General features: G+C 39.0%; 1 long non-coding RNA gene across 1 annotated transcript in view; it reads left to right on the top strand.

The window, feature by feature from the left end:
* LOC146004571 (uncharacterized) overlaps positions 1–16,629 on the top strand; it is a 34,153-nt gene extending 17,524 nt beyond the window's left edge. The window contains exons 4-5 of the long non-coding RNA XR_014443949.1: positions 6,344–6,466; positions 16,557–16,629. This is a non-coding gene — a long non-coding RNA (uncharacterized LOC146004571). The remainder of the gene's footprint in view (positions 1–6,343; positions 6,467–16,556) is intronic.
* The last annotated feature ends 1,650 nt before the right edge of the window (positions 16,630–18,279 follow it).

Raw genomic sequence — 18,279 nt, 5'->3', positions numbered from 1 at the left:
GACCACATTACATATACTACTAAACGAGCCATGCGTCTCCTTGGTATTCTGTACAGGTTCCCTGAAATCCAAAACCAATCAGCCATTAGCATATTTTTCAAGTCCTTTATCTCTCCCATTCTTGAATACTGCTCCCCCATCTGGACTATGGCTTCTAAAACTAATATTTCCAGGATTGATTCTGTCCTCAGCTTTTTCCTCGCCATTGCTCACCATAGAATTCCTTCTCTCAGACACCTCCATAAAACAGATATTATGTCTATTTTGAACATCCAGTCACCACACACTCGTCACGAACTAGCAGACATGAAATTTTTGCACAAAATCATTAATGGCAAAATTAAAACCGAATTCCTTGTCAACCAATTTCATCTACGAGTACTCACACGGCCAACCCGCAACGTAAAACTTTTTCACATTCCCGCTACAAGGCTCTCTCTCCTACAGCGGTCTCTTTACTATAGGCTCCCCCACTTATATAATAACCTGCCCGTAAATACCGATATTTTCTTGTCAGAACACAGTTTCCGACAATCGCTAAGAATGTACGTGTAACATTTTTTTTTTTTCGTCTGCCATCTTGTATTGTCTTGTTTTGTTGTTGTTATTTATATTTTTATTATTGTTTTTTATTTTCTTCTTGTTGCTACAGTTTCAGTATAAAATGGTCATTCAGTACTGTATCTGAAACTTTAATTAAATAAATAAATAGGGAATAGATTTATGAGATACTAAAAGTAAATTTCATCCGAGACTTGTTGCTTGCAAGGCAATAACGTTAACTAATGGACACAAAGCGAGAGCATTTCAGATTGGATTTTTCCGATGTATATCTCTTTCTTTCTGTAATCATTGTTCACACAAATACAACAGAACTTGATCTATTTTACACCTCTACTAATAATTGATTAATTAAATTTTGAATCCACTTTTAAGCACAGATCTGTTAATTGGGACTGGACCTACGGTTTTATGTGAGATATGAACCACTATGTGCCTCCACCGGGTGTCGAACCCTAATCCCTATCCCTCGATTAAAATGCAACGACGAGGGGGTGGGGGGGATTTGCTTTGGTGTATGCTTGTATAATGAACACGGTTCTGTTTCAAATGAAACAGTGCACTGAAAAATGTGAAAGATGCCTCACGATGGCACAGTGGTAATCAAGGGATCCCGGGGTCGATACCCGTTGGAGGCACATAGTGGTTCGGATCCCACTTTAAACTGTAGGTCCAGTCCTGATTAGCCTTTCTGTACGTAAAAGAAATAAAAAACACTGCCGACGCATGTGATAAAATAAACAGCAAGATGTATAAAAGTAGATATATTCGGAAAAAGTTATTTTCAAATCTTCCTCCACGGGCCGTCGTTATTCTGGACCAACAGCAGCAAGAATGAACAGTACCCGTTTACCACTAACTTTTGTTGCAGCGTGTACTACAACAGACGCTCGATGCGTGCTGGAGCTCTCTTCTACTGCGCACCATGCGGCAACACTGTCGCCATAAGCCCCATACTGAACTCTTAAGTTGGGCTCACCAATAGATGCAGTGGCTAATATCAGTCTCTTGCACAGTATGGCATTACAAAACCTCAAAACTTGTAACTAAACGTAGAAGGGAAGTGCATCCAAAAAGAAATCTATATATAGATGCAACCGCAAATTCGTTTCATCATAAATAAATAATGTAAAAACTAACTATGAAAAGACTTGCTGCAAAAAGAAGCTAAGGAAAGCAATCTAGATACAGACTCTGCTGCTAATAAACATTCCATATTAGGTATGGTCAAAGGTAAAGTTCCCCCTGCATACTGCACCATGTCATGAAAACACATTTAGGGGATGTGGGGGTACGACCCTGCACATAATCTCGATCTCTGCGATTTTGGAGATGATGTGATCAGCACGATGATCCGGCCAACTTTGCCCTCCAGGGTTGCCCCAAATACCCTGTTATTTGAGGCTGGGTGAGCACCAGAGCCACTTTATGCAGCAACAAGGCTGGTAAAATTCTGACCTTCGAGCACCCACACCAGGAATTGAACTCAGGGCTCCCCATAGCAGTCAGACACCCTACTGACTACACCACTGCGGCTCTAATTCTATATTGCAAAAAATATTTTTCAGGAACTGACAAAGCATCAACAATGGATTGTTTGATTGGAAATAGCACATATATACTAATAATAGCATGAAAAAGTGGTGTCTATGAAAATGACTTGCGACTATAAAAGAACCGTTAATTTTTAAAAACAACCAGTTAAGAGAGTCTATACAGGGTGTACACTTTCAAAAATGTATTATAAATTAACTATTAGCATTACTAAGTTAGTTGAATGAGTCAAGTCGTAAGTTGTTTTTTGAGGGTAGTTCCATTTCTTGCCGCTAGATGGTGGCAAATTCAATTTTGTGTGCTACATTTTGATTAAACAATGAGTGCTACAGATGCCCAACGGACATTTATGAGCAAATACAGGAAAGAAGCATCAAGCAGGAAGGCAACCTAATGTTGCTTCATCACTGAAAATTTTCAAATACACAAATTGGCTGCAATTCAGTCAAACTTTTACTGGCTTTCTTTGTCTAGGGTATATAATTTACGAACTAGTACGGTTTTATGTATACACATTTTTTACGCTAAACACTGCACAGTCATTAGTGACATAATCCAGCTCACATGAAGCTCTACTTGTAGCCTCTGGCTCCTTGTGAACATTTCGTTCAATCTCACCTTCACTCATGCCCTTTCCTTTGCACACAAGCGCCCAGTTGTAACAAATTTCCCATGCCAACGTGCCGGGTCACTTAGTAATTTTAATAGTTCCTTCACAAATTTTGGAAGTATTGCCGGACTTGAGGTACACCCTGTATATGTAGCTTTGCCGCAGTTAATATGTTAAAAAAAACTAGAACAATAATTAATTTTTTTAGTGAAGTTTCTCACTGCATTGTAGCCAGCCCCCGTGGCAGAGTGGTTAGCACATCACGCTACTATGCCAGAATGCCCGGGTTCGAATCCCAGCCTGCGCATGGATTACTTACGTGAAATTTAGAAGATTTCGTACTTCCGCGTTGCACAATTTAATGGTTCAATCCTATTAATTTCGAAGATCCACTGTCTTCATTCACAAAAGGGTACGGCGTTTGAAGCGGAGATGGTACCGCGTCACTACTTTGTTTGTTCCCGGGCGGCGGTGGTTGCGATTTTTCCCGTTCGGCAGCACTGGCGCGTGCATCTTGGTTTGTGTCGTCTGCTTCCTGTTGTCCGGTGGCGTTGTCAGTTGGGGGGCTGGGCAGAATTGCTCGGTAATGTGCCGTTCCTGTTCCCCGCGTGACTGGAGGGGGGTCGGGTAGGTGCATAGCATCTTTTCTTTTTCGGGTCGGGGATCTTTCTGAGGACAGGGTGCCAAGTTGGGTGTGCTTGCCCATTGTCCAGGTTTAGTGCTGGTTTCTGCTGGATGATGGCATGGGTTTCTTTGATGGTGTTTTCTATGACAGAGCCGGTTGGGTGAAGTATGGATATGGAGGAGATGGTGTGGTTCGTGGAGTGGAGGTGTTGGGAGAGGCCTGATTTAGGTGTGTCGTTTTTGGCATCTTTTACATGTTCGTTAATCCGTTCTTGGACGGTGCGGATGGTTCTGCCAATGTAGGTGTTGTGGCATTGGCATGTGGTCTTGTAGACACCGGGGGATGCAAGTTTGGGTAGGTAGTATCTCTTGAAGTTGGGTAGTGCCCTTCCGATTTGGGATATGGGTTTGTGCGCTACTCGGATGTTGAAGGGTTTGAGGGCTTTGGCAAATTTTCCAGATGTGGTGGGGTGGTATGGAAAGGCGATCCATTTGGGTTTAGGATTTTGGTTCGGGTTATCTCTGTTTCTTGGGTGTCTGAACTGGGCTTCTGTTTTTGCGCACCACATGGATAGTTGGCGCTCGGTGTAACCGTTGTTTAAGCCTATTTCCGTTACGCACGCTATTTCATCTTGCAGGTCATCTTCTGTGCAGCTGTGTGTGAATGCTCTTCTGTAAAAGTTCATCCATACTCCAGCTTTCTGTTTTGGTGGGTGGTTGGATTTTGCATGGATATACTGGGTGCCCGAACCTGGTTTCCTGTATACGGATGTGACGAACTTGTCTTGGAGTCGTCGGATGCTGAGGTCGAGAAAGTTGAGGTGGCCATTTTGTTCCTTTTCAACGGTGAAGTTTATGTTGGGATGTATGTTATTGAGGGCAGTTAGGAGATGGGTTAGGTCCTCTTCCTGCTTGTAAATGACTATGGTGTCATCGGCATATCTTTTGTATCTTATATGAGCAAACTCTGGTTGGGTGAGAATTGACTTCTCGGCCACATGCAGCACTATGTTGGATAGGGGTGCGGAAAGGGGGTTGCCCATCGCTAGTCCCCCTGTCTGGTGGAAGAAACTGTCCTCGAACTGGAAATAGTTGTGGGTGAGGCAGGCTTGTAGAAGGTTGCAGATTTCATCAGTTACAAATGGAGGCATGCTATTGCTGAGTAGCCATGTTCTGGTGGAGTCAAGTGCAAGGCTAATCGGGATGGAGGAGTACATGTCCACTACGTCTATGCTGGCTAGTTTGCAGCTGTCGGCTTTGACAAAAGAGGTGACAAATTCTTTTGCTTCGAGGCTGTTTTTTAGGCAGTAGGTGAGTTTGTCATTGTGGGCGGTCAGTTTCTGGAGGAGCCATTTGGTCAGGTGGACACTTGGTTGATTGAAGCCGGCCACTATGATTCTCAAGGGGGTTCCTGGTTTGTGAGTTTTTGGTATGCCATATGCACAGGGAAGGCTGGGGTGGGTGTTCCTTAGTTTCTTCTTTTCACTATCTTGAAGGAGGGCGCAGTTATCTATGGCTCGGCAGATTGCTGTATTGTATCTGCTTGTGGGGTCACGTTTCAGCTTTTTGTAGCCATCAGAGTTTAGTTTTGCTTGCATTTTGTCACTGTATTGGCCTTTTCCCATTATGACGTATTGGTTACCCTTGTCTGATTTTATGCACCAACATCTTCTAAATTTCACGTAAGTAATTTTAAACCGCGTTTACCGCAACCACCATGAACTGCGCATGGATGTTTGTGAGTGTCCATTCATCAATTTCATCATGCCATCACTCATCCCCATCTTCGCAAATGAATCAATCATGAGATTGTAGCATGTCATTGCACAATCAGTAGTACCAACAGTTCTGCTTGTTACACTAAACCTAACTCTGTGGTTAAGTAGCCTTTTGGGCCCTGAGTCCTGCCAAATCGCTGCTTCTTCATTTCAAACAGCTCCCCAATTTTCCTTTGAAACTTTACCATCCACCAGGGGTCAAACCCAGGACTGTTCACATTCTGCTAACCAGGAGCTTTTGTTTATTTAAAACCTTGTATTTATTTCGAAATTTTGTTTCATGTAGAAATGATGATGATATGATTTATTGCTGCATTTCAAATATTGTGAGCTTACATATGTTTATGCAGTTCTTGATTTCCAAGCCCAATCTTTAACATACAGTGTTCCTACATGAATCTAAATGTATTTTCCCTGTGTTTTCCAGAACTCTCATTTTTTTTCACCAGAGTACTCCATGCCCAGCACATTACAATTATATACCAGGTGTTCATACATAATTAAGTTTGTATTTATAATTAAAGGGTTACAAAAATTTATTGCAAGTAAACTATTTAACTTACGTTAATGAAACCAGTCCAGAATGATCCTGGAATGCAAACAGTTTGTGTGTGTGTGTTTTGTTAACTGAGAGTTCATATCCCTGCCACTAGGCGACACTCAAATCACCCACATTACTTGCAGCATTTTGTGCGATGTTTTGATCCCCAAAATCATGGTACTTTACGCCGTGGGATTTAATGAAAGACTGTATTCGTCTCATGTATGCCACGTGATATCACAGCCCTAAGGGAGCATAACAGCCCATGTTGATGCAAGTGTGGCAAGATGTACATTATCGTATTGCATCACCCGTCGTGCACAAATTGAACATTTGTAGGTGTACAAAAAAAAACTGAGTTTCTCGTTCATTCTCGACTGGTTTCATTAACTTAAAGTCAATACTTTACTTGCAATAAATTTTCGTAACTCCTCAATTATTTATGAAACACCCGTATTTAGTTAATGACTTCCCTCATAGCCATACCATCCTCACTTTCTGTACTTTAGCTATGATACAGATTAATCTGTATTCTATTATCTCTTGACCAATGCAAGCATTGATGTATCAGTGATTTTCGATTTTATATATTTATAAATAGCCTGTAATTTAGTGCAGTATTCCACATTTTGTTTTCATTTTCATGAACATGATGTTAATTATGGATCCTTTCAGGTGTTGTGATAAAGAAGAATCCAGGCAATGTAAAATTCAAGGTGCGATGCAGCAGATTTCTTTACACACTTGTCGTCAGGGACAAGGAGAAGGCAGAGAAGTTGAAGCAGTCACTCCCACCAGGTTGGTTCACCTGAATGCATTTTTTTTAACCTTTATTGGGTATCTGGTTTTGAAGAAAACCATTTACACATGGCAGCAACTAACATTTCTTGCAAACTACAGATGATAATTCAGTTTTTTTTGTTTTTTTTTTCATGTAAATGAATGTATGACATACTGAAATGACAAAACCATATATTTATTGTTACTATTTGTAACAGCCAGCCCCCGTGGCAGAGTGGTTAGCACCGTGATGCCAGGGGTCGAATCCTGGCTTAGGCATGGACGTTTGTGATGTCTATTCATCAATTTCATTATATCATCACTCATCCCCATCTTCGCAAATTAGCCAGAAGTGGCAGAAGAATTGAAGTAAAATAAGTCAAGTCAAGACTATTTGTAACAAATGCATTTTGAAAGATAAATTTTTCCCCTCCAAAATTTGTTGTGTAAGCTCTTCAACCATTGATTGTGCTGATATACAGTATGTCCGTAAAGTCAAGGTGGACGTTCAGAGTCCTATAATATCTAAACGAAACAAAAACAAAGGATGATTATTACACTGTATTGAAGAGTAACTGAAAAGAGTTTCCTTACATGTTTAGTGACCCCCTACACACATCTAATTGATATTCCAATTCTTGCCACTCACTATTTAGAACATCAGGTGTAACAGACTGGACAGCTTTTTTGATTCTCTCTTTCAAATAATAAATGTGATTGACATAATGACAATACACACATAGTTTGACGTAGACCCAGAGATAAAAATCTAAAAGTGTCAGATCCGATGGTCATGGTGGCCGTGCCTTCCATCCACCCCTTCCTATCCACTGCTGTGGAAATGTCATATCCAGAAACTCTCAAACAATTTTGCCATAGTGTGGAGGAGCACCATCTTGTTGAAACATGACATCTTCATCTTGAATTTGTGGTACCGCGTATGATTCCAACTTGTCAAGATAGTTGTTTGATGTCACTGTAGGCTCCTCGAAGAAAAATTGGCCTATAACTTTTATCATGTGTGAGGGCACACCACACGTTCAACTTAGGACTGTTAGGTTCATGCTCCATGTAAGCATGAGGTTGTTCATTAGCCCATATTCTGATGTGAGGTCAATGAACATGACCACACATGAAATGTTGCCTCATCACTAAACACAATCTTCTATAAGAACATCATTGTCCATTTCACCAAGCATCTGCACACCAAAATCAAATCATTTGGGTTTATCGGTTGGGTGGATTGCATGTAACAACTGCAGTTTGTAACCCGTAAAACGGAGACTTTTCTTCAAAACTGTGAACTGTTGTCTTTGTCAAACCTAGATTTCAAACACAGACATGCAACGATTTCTTGGGGCACCTTAGGTAGCTCTCTCTCTCACAGCTTCAACAGACTTGCCACTAACCGATGGCCTCCCGGAACGTTTTGCATCCAATAAACTGCCAGTTTCCTTAAACCAGCGATTGTTCTTTTCATGAGGTGCCTCTTCATTGTACACATGATGATATTCATGACGAACACGCGTTACTGTTTCAAATTTCGCAAGCCAAAGGATGCATTGAACTTTCCTCTGCACAGTCCACATCTTGACTTGACAGAAGGGCATAATTTGCTTTACCATCACGTAATTACCTGTGGGTGCATTGTAAATCTTTGCTTTGCTACACTTCCGAAACTCTTTGAGTTACTCTTCAATGCAGTGTAATAATCATCCTTTGTTTCGTTTAGATATTATAGGACTCTGAAACCCCATCATGACTTCATGGACATAATGTATTTCATGGAAAAAAAAAACTTGTTCGCAATGTGTATTAATTAGGGGTCCAGCGGGAGACTGCCAGTTTTCAAAATTACCCATAAAAACTATTTCTTAAATTTAGAGTTGCAAAAAAGACAGCTTTTTTGAATGGACGTTTTCTTTTTTTCGATAAAAAGGCGGCTTTTTTAGGAATTATTTTTTTTTTTTGGATTTTTCACCGATTACAGCTAAACTATTTCACTTGAAGTTACTGTTATGAGTTTACAGGTTTATAGTGACATATTTTCCAACTAGCTAAAAAAATTTACATGATGTAGCAGCCAGGAGACAGATATTGTCCAATCCCAGTGGACACATATTGTATAGTGGTTCAGACACAATTTTAACCCTAGCTTACCGAGGGGGAGGGGACTTGCAGGCCCACCACATTTACTTTTTAGATTTTTCAACTGTTTGAAAATAAACTACCTTGTTCCCGAGGATTCCCAATATTTCTGTATTACTTTCGTTCATAAAAAACATAAATGTAATGTAAATAGGAGGCAAAATGCACTTGGTGGACATATCATGCGCCATCTTTAAATGCGTCTCATTCGAGATACTCATGCCAGTGACAGTGTACAATTACTTGGTAATGATGGTAATCATTACATTTACTAAATTGCACCTCTACAAACATAAAAACATTAATAAAAAATTATTATGGACGTTGTGAGTTTTAGTGAATGATAAAATATATGGGAGACACACATGCAATAATTGGTTATTATTTTTTATTAATGATAGTAATTTTTGTAATTATTATAATTAATAAATGACTGCACATATATAATCAGCAAAGGAAGCAGTGATTCAATAATAAAATGGTTTCTTGAATTCTAGTGGTAAGAAAAGTGTAGTCCTGAGAGCACATCTGACCATGAAATGTACTTAAAACAACCTTTTACATGCTTGTGTGTCAATTTAAATGTTGGTCATAAAATATGAAACAAATGTTAATATCGATGTTTGGGAACAATTAAAAATCTTTACTGTTCACAACACACATGCAGAAGTATACGAATTACGTGAACGTGTGTATATTTTCTGTTTAACGGAGCTTTGAGGCGGAAGAGACACATGGCTCCTGGAAACCAACCCGTAGAAGTAAATGCATCCTTTCGAACCGAAGCAGCATAAGCTGAAAGTGTCGATTGTCACTTGGCCTGTATCGTTTTCTCAGGGAACTTTCAGACTGAAGCAACAAGTGACATGTGTTACTTGGAAGCAAACCCTTAGTAATCCATTCACTTTTTGAACCGAAGTGTGACAATGAGCTAAACATGTTACTTTTATGTTGCTCGTACTATACTGTTTTCTCAATGGTGTGCATTGTGCTGCTTCGGTCTGTTGCTCTTGCGTGCACTGTGAATGTTTTATTCTAAAGGAGACTGTGTCACTTTTCATTTGTGACTTCAGTCTGAAAGCTCCTTGAATGGCATTCATCATGTCTTGTTTGTGCATGTGTGGTGGATGCTTGGCAGACTGAAGGGTCCCATGTCACTTACCACTTCAATGTGAGATCCCCCACATTGTTGCTTCGGGCTGAATGTTCTCTATACTTAATAAGATTGTTAGCTACTTCATCAGACATTAAGATTTAATTAGCCTGTAAATTGCACTGAACAAAATGCAAGTACTGTTGTTGGAAAAAGGCCGGCTTTTTGATAGAAGGTTAATTTTATAATCATGAATGGGCCTCTGGAGTGGAATAAAGTAGCTGTTGCCTTGTAATAAGAAGGTGTCTGAGGTTCAATCCTCAATGGAGTCAGAGTGCTTCGGATCTCATTTCAATCTGTAGGTCCAGTCCAGATTTCTTAAATAGGATTCCCCCCGCCCCTTCCCCATTTGCTGCCAGTTTATGTGCTTCAGTTTTAGTGCCAGTGTTGTTCAACTGGCGGGCCGGGAAAGGTCCATTGCACCCAGGGATTGACTACTAACTTAAATAATTTTATATTTCACATAATTCAACTATGATTATGCCATAGTTGATATACTTGCTGTCAAATATAAAATTAGATTTGATTTGATTTTGTGTTTTAAGTCCAATTTATACACAATAAGGCTAATTGGGACTGGACCTACAGTTTAAAGTGGGATCTGAACCACTTGTGCCTCCATTGGGTATCGGACCTGGGACCCCTTGATTACAAGGAGAGGACGATACCACTGCACCATCGGGGAGGCCCATAAAATGAAATTTAAATTAGTTTTCAACCCCGGGGTGCATATTAATATTAATTAAGGGTGCACATTAATATCCATATAAACTTTAAAGATCAGAAATGTATTTATGAGTGAAATTGTTGGAATCAGGGCATCGACTTGTAAGAAATAAAATTACTGGGCTGTGGTCTGACGAAGGTTGAGAATTTTACAAGCAGCCAAAATACATCACTAAGCCAAGCGTCAGGTTAACCTTGCAGCAGGTTTTCGCATATGTAGATCCAAACGTGCGTGCAGAATATAGTTCCACTGAGACGGGTTCTATTCGGACACAACTGCATACTTGCAAGAAAACAGTTATTTAATTTGTAAAATACAGACAAAATAATACATCCATTAGCAGGTGTGGACTTGATCGGTTGCAATCACTGTGCAAATTCGCCAACTGGAGTTGTATTGCGCTGAGGAATCGCTGAAGCCCAAGTGCGAGTCGAGCAAGACTGAATACGTTGCAGAGCGCGTGGAAACCGTGATACCAGTGTTGCACATCCCACTATTTTAACCCTATGTTTATTGTGATTAATAATCGTGCTATACAGCAGCGAGAATGGCTGAATCGAGGTCTCCTGTTCAGCGAGTGTTATTGTGGGCTTCATCCGAAGGGAAAAGCTCTTCAAATCAAGCAAGTTGTTTAAAATTCATAATCCTCCTTAAGGAAACCAGATCAAAGTATAACAGGACGTGAGGTGATTTGCCGTCAATGTGCGCACGAACTGTATCCCGGGTTTTGAATGATTTGCAGTTTGAGTTTAGGAAGAGGAAACAATTGTTTGTTGTTTGACGACAAAAGAATGTTCCCCGTATTAAAAGATATCCCCGTGAGAAGAAACATGTTTATTATTTGGACCAGACGTGCTTTAACTCTGGGAGGGGCGTGGGCGTTTCAGCACCACAGCCAGGGCTGAAGAAACCGACGAGGAAGGGGGAGGCTTATTGTTTCACCCACTGGCGGCAATGACTTCTTTGTTGAAGGTGCATATTTACTGTTCCGTGCAAAGAAAGGGATGGATGATTAGCAAGAAATGGACAGACCCAAGATTTGAATCCTGGTTTAGTGAAGTGATTCATAAATTGAAACCAGAGTAATAGCAGCAGACAATGCACCTGATTGTATATATCCCCATTGTATATATCACCAATAACAAATCATGTTTTTTTTTTGCTGGTATAACGAAGTGCGTGTGTCACAGTAACAAAGGTTTTCATAAATGTGTTTTTTTATAAACCAAAAACAAAAAAATTGTCATTAAATTCAAGAGGGCCTGTCGTTGTTTACTTATATCTTTGTTTATTTTTGCGTGCTCTAAATATACAGACATGCTCATGGGAGTCCGGAATGGGGGGGGGGGGCTAGGGGGCCGTGCCCCCCTAGAAAATGAAGGTCAACCAAAAATGTATTTCACATGTATAATTTCATTTGAGCCACAATAATATGTGTTAATTATTGCATTAACACCATAAATTCAAATTTAAGCAATGTTTTTTAGGGAACTACACTCTTTTGGGGGGAAATGTGACTTGTTTGCCCCCCTGGGGGAAAAAAATACCTTCCTTGCCCCTCCCTGGAAAAAATCCTCCGGACGTCCATGCACATGCTCTCATGTTTGGAAGATATTTTGCATGTATATTAAGTAATGACACATTTTTTAAATAATTTATGCGCCGAAAGTACTTCTAAAATGTTATGTTTCAGGAGACAAAAAGGAACACAAATATATTCCGCTTGACATGCATGCGGGTTTTGATGTGTTGTGCGGTTGGCAATACTGTGGATTTTCTCAGTGTCTGCGATGTAAGCTGCTCGGCGGTTGAGGCAAGACTGGCACGGAAGATTCTGTGCTCAGTTCTCGGGCGGATTGATACATAAAACCTGCTGCAAACTTAGCCTGATGCGGGGCTTAGTTGCTCTGTGACCAGGTTTAGCAGCCATTTAACCAAATTATACATAAATTACTGGAAATCCAGAACACAAATTTACATATTTTACTGAATATAAAATTTAATATAGAGATATTTGATACTAGATTTTCAAAAGGTAGAACAGTATTTTCTTTTTTTGCTTCATGTATATGTTCGTATAACAAATTCAAATATCGAAAATCGTATCATAATAATCATACTATTAGGCTCTATTAAAAACAGACACAAAACTACTCTAGTTATGTGAATATGTTTTTACTAGATAGATATATTCAATAAACCTACCGAAATATGAAGATAACACCGCCCATTCAAAACAACCAACTTTTTTGAAAACACTGTTTGTCTAGCTACGAATATTATATTGTAAATTGTATTTTGTATTTAGAAATGAGTGTCTATTTTAGAGTAGGGATATAAACAAAAACCATAGAACGGGAAAAATACTGCCAACTCGTAGTATTTTCATTGATTTGAAAAATGTAGCTTGTAACATTGGTTCAAAATTCTTGGAAAACAGACTGATACTTTTTGGGGGGGGATAATAATGTATAAAAGCAGCAGTATTGCCAGCTTACAGTACAATTTCCATAATTTTGCGTGTAGCATTGCCTTATTCATACTGGATGGACTAAATTTGGAGAGAAGCATGACAAAAGCACCCTTTGAGCATATGAAATGCCTGCATTCCACCTTTGAAACAACTGAAAATACACATTTGGAAATTTTGAATAATTTTTGAAAATTTCCATCTTAAGCCTTTGGCCCCGCATCCCTCCTGAACCCTCAATTGTTGCACTTTGCTCAAAGTGTTGCTTTTTTCTCATTATTACATGTTAAAGTGAAATATGTCGGAACAAAACAGTAGTTAAGGAGTTATAACCTTCTTATGTATTGTACAGAGTGTCCACAAAGTCCTGTCCCTTGAACTTTGAATAGCTGTAAGTTCGTAACGAAATGTAGGAGATGAATACGACTTTAACACAAGAGAACATGGTCCTTTGGCATGTTTTTGCGGTTGAAAGAAATACACCACGTACCTGAAGAAACGCATGAGGGGGAGGGGTATCGTGTAGGGTGGAGAAAAAAAATGAACAAAAGCTCATTTTTGCCCCAAAACTTCTCAATTCCTGGTTTACGACAACTTTCTCTGAACTTTTAGTCTCTACATACACAGAAATGTCGAAGGAGGCTATTTTTTTTTTGTTGCAATGTGTAGGGTGACAAGAGAAATGAAATTTTATGACGTCAGCAGGAAATCCTCTACGTTTTGCACATTTTCACAGCAGTTTGCAATACTGTGAGCATCAAATTGCACGGCACGATGCATACTGGGTATCTACACAACATGGGAAGAAAAAGTACCTACATTGACGAGTACATATTTATTTTGAAAATTTTGTAACAAACAGTAAACTAGTTACATGGGTAGCAACACTGGTCAGAACACACTTGTCTAAAGCAAATGCTGGAATGCCCACCCCTCTGTTCCAAGGCACATTGTTGGCTGATGTTGTTAATGGCATGCATGGGGAGATGTCGGGGACACGAGGGGGCCACAAGTCCTTTCCAATCAATTTGTCACGAACAAATTCTCTCAAGAAAGGCATTGCTTCACGTGATAAATTACTTGAGACCCCATCTTGTTGAAACCATGTGTGTCTATCATCCTCCTCTAACATCGACACAAATTCCTGCACAATGTTCATATACACAGCACTATTCACAATCTCCTTGAAGAAAAATGGTCCAACAATGCGCCATCGTGATATCGCACACCAGACCCCTATTTTCATGGAATGAAGTGGCTCCTCATGTAAAACATGAGGGTTTTCGGTAGCCCATATCCGACAGTTCTGACTGTTAACATAACCCGATAGGTGAAACCATGCTTCATCGGAAAAAATAAAATTTGGCAAGTTCCCTTTTGAGACCTGAATGTCTGAAGAAACCATATAGCAAATTGTATTCTTTTGTCGATATCCGGAAATTGAAGTTCATGTACAACATGAACATTGTAAGCACGGGTAAGTACGAAACTTTAACTTAGGCAGTGCTTTATGTATGGTAGATTTGGGGATATGAGATTCTTTTGATAAACGCCGGAGAGATTTCTTAGGCGACCGAGCATACCGATTTTCCAAATCACGAGGGGTATGCGGGACAGAATTTTTTGTGTGTGGACGAGATCAGGATAGGAAAAATTCGAAATTTACTGAGATAGTCGGTAAATTTTCGGGACGAAGCTCTGGAAATCTAGAATTCTACAGGTTATTTTTCAGCTTAAGTGATTGTTTTTGCATTTCTCGTACAAAAAATGACAATTTCTGATACATTCGAGACATGTACAATGCAGACAACCTCGAGAATTAACGAGATTTTTAAAATGACCATTCGGTATTTCCTGACTGCTAGTAATCCTGAAAAGTCAGGAAGTCAGGATCGAGACGGGAATATTTTTTTCCGGATCCCGAGTTTTCAGAATCCCACACACCCCTACAAATCAGTTCTAAATCTTCCAAAAATCAGCTGCAAAGGCACTAAGTCTTCCACTTCGTGGCTTGTCACACACGCTACGAGATTCATCATTGATTTTAAGCCACAAATTTGTTTTCCTATGTGGTACAGGTACACTCTTGCCAGATACCTCAATGAAAACTGTTCCTGCACCTGTTCATGACTGTTTTTTTTTTTTTGCAAGGTGCAACTCATTTCAAAAGACAAAAGATAAAACACCACCACTCACATATGACACAACCAACGAGCCAACAATGCAACAAACAGACAGCGCTGACCGGTTCGATCCAGTTATACAGCATGGCAGCGCCGCCTGGTTTGCTCACCAGAGAAGTCAGTGTTGCTAACCAACAAACAGTAAAAGTAACCATCCATACCAGATATTACAATTTACGATCACTCGATATCAGTACTTTTTATTTCCCATGTTGTGTAGATACCCAGTATGCGTCGTGCTGTGCAATTTGATGCTCACAGCATTGCAAACTGCTGTGAAAATGTGCAAAACGTAGGATTTCCTGTTGACGTCATAAAATTTCATTTCTCTGTCACCCTACACATTGCAACAAAAAAAAATTGGCCTCCTTCGACATTTCTGTGTACGTAGAGACTAAAAGTTCAGAGAAAGTTGTCGTAAACCAGGAATTGAGAGAAGTTTTGGGGCAAAAATGTGCTTTTGTTCATTTTTTTTTCTCCACCCTGCACAATACCCCTCCCCCCCTACGTTTCTTCAGGCACGTGGTGTATTTCTTTCAACCGCAAAAACATGCCAAAGGACCATGTTCTCTTGTTAAAGTCATATTCATCTCCGACATTTTGTTACCAACGTACAGCTATTCAAAGTTCAAGGGACAGAACTTTGTGGACACACTGTATTCCATAATATTATGTGGTAAAAAGTACTGTTTGAAACTTCGCTTGTTAATAATAGTAACAATGGATATATTGTTTGTAATTTGAGTATGCAATACCTTTAAGGTATGTATTACAGAACTGAAATATCTTGTATGTATAGTTTTCCAGAAATGGTGTGACCCTCGTATATTGTGTTGGCAATATATCATCACGTTATTTGGCGATATATATCATGGAGATGAATATATATCACCGATATCACAATATGGAAAAAATATCATTGTGTCGTCTGTGATGATATTTTCTTGACGATATATTTTGATATCAAATTTACGATATCATCCGTCCCTAGTGGATATAAACATTAAATACAAATATGCCTCACTTACAATTGAAAGCAATTTATTGATGATCTCTACCAATAGTAACATTACAGCATAATCCTTTTGATTTCTTTCAATATGAGAAGTGGTGAACTTTCTCTCATAAAGATATAGTTTCTTTCCACCAGCACAATCAGAATAAAATTCACTAGGTGAGAAATTACTTGGGTTTTGAAACAGAAGTAGCTATCCTCACGGTTGTGGTTGTGCAAATGTGGCAAAAAAATACAAATATGGTGCTTCCTTTATACTGCCAAAAAAATTATTTCACATTGTTGAACCTTGTGTGCATTTGTGTAAGAGAGAGATGTTTTTCATTCAGGATTGTGCAGTATTATTTGTTCATAATTTGTTATAAAAATTATAATCGATTTACTTGTTAATATAGACTCTTTTTTGTTTCAGGTATACAAGTCAAGGAAATCAAGTAAAATCCTGTATTTAAAAACAAATGTGAATAAAATTCCTGACAATTTTACATGTTTTTCTTCTTGTACACAACTGGTAATGGTATCTTCTCTTCATAATACATAGCACCTTCAGTGTATTTTAACTATCAAATAGTTATTACCAGATCATCTGTGATAGTTATGAGATTTTTCTTACCTGGATAATAACTATTTGAGGTGACAGTATGATGAAGGCAAAATGTTGAATGTAGAAAATTAATGCATGCTCGAAGTGTTTCTGAGTATTAATTCAAACAATTGAAATTGTGAATTAACTGGATCTCTTGCACTCTCACCCTCCCTGTGGTATAGTGTTAATGCTTTTGCCATGTTAACAAGGCAAGGTTCAATCTTTGGTAGATGCACATTGCAGAGCAGTTCTGATGACTTTTGGAAGCTTAGGTTGAGTCCCAATCAGCAGAGTGGACTTGGAACTGTCATCTAAAAAGGGTAGAAAACTTACACAATTTGACCTTGTCAATATATGTAGGAGTGTGCCTGTAATCTGTGCACATAGGCAATTACCAGTGAAGTGACAACACACTCACTAGTGTCTGTGAAATAGCAAAGTCACCCCGCTTAAAATTTATTTCCAATGCACTACAGAATGGCTGCCTGTCATGGGATGCATATCATTATGCTCTCCATGCATAACTCTACGTAGGTTGATCAACTGATTGTATATAATATGACATGTAAGTATGTGTAAATGATTGCACCTGAAAATGAAAAGTATGTCATGCTCCTCATATATGCACTCTTCCATACATCATGCAAACAGTTAGTATTTGCAAAAGAAGTAAACATGAAGAGGCTTGGCAGTACTTAGTGGCTTTAGGATGTATGATTAACCCAAGATTGTTTGTGGGTGACCGCCACACTTACTTCCAATTTTAGGTGTCATTTTAACAGTATTTAAAGTAATGACTGTGGTCCTCTTTTTAGGATATGTCACGAGTTACCTGAAACATTCTGATGAGATGGCTTAATGATGGTATGAGAGAGGCCATTGTTGTGGCTTAATGATAGTATGAGAGGCCATTGTTGTGGAAGGAGTGTTGTGTGAGTGAGCTTGAAGTTCATCCACAAGATTAATTGCATTTTTTTGTAGGGTTCAGCCGATGGCGATGAATCTGTATCAGTAGAAATGTATTTGCCGTTGTAGGTACTTTTCCAGAATTTTGGTCTTTCTAGGATTAATTATCTTGGAAATTATGCAAAATGTGAAATTTCTTTTAATTTGGCACCGATTTTGTGATAACGTGTAGTTTAATATTCTGATGTATGGAATTGTAAGCAAAAATTTTGATAAATTCATATAATTTGAGTGGAATACTTACACACTAATGTTAATACACTTCTCACAAAAAGTTTGAAATATTGTTATATTTGGCAGTAGGTAGAGGCATACATATTTCGTTTTTGACGAAAACACGAAATGTGAAGTAACACATTGTAATGTTAATTTTTCATGTTTCTGAAAGGTTTGAGGTCCTACCCTGTTTTGTAATGAAATGAACTGCAAAATGCGAAACACTCAAACACGAAATTTACCGTTTATATACCGACTTGACACTTTCTGAAGTCTGAAGTATCCGGAGAGTTATGCAATTCACGGAAAATTGATTAATTCTGCTGTAAATATTTGAGAAGCAAAAATTGACCCGTTTATGCAGGAA

The sequence above is a fragment of the Lepisma saccharinum genome, chromosome 22 (genome assembly GCF_977018435.1).
Source record: "Lepisma saccharinum chromosome 22, izLepSacc3.1, whole genome shotgun sequence".
Lineage (NCBI taxonomy): Eukaryota > Metazoa > Arthropoda > Insecta > Zygentoma > Lepismatidae > Lepisma > Lepisma saccharinum.
This window is presented reverse-complemented; position numbering and strand designations above follow the sequence as displayed.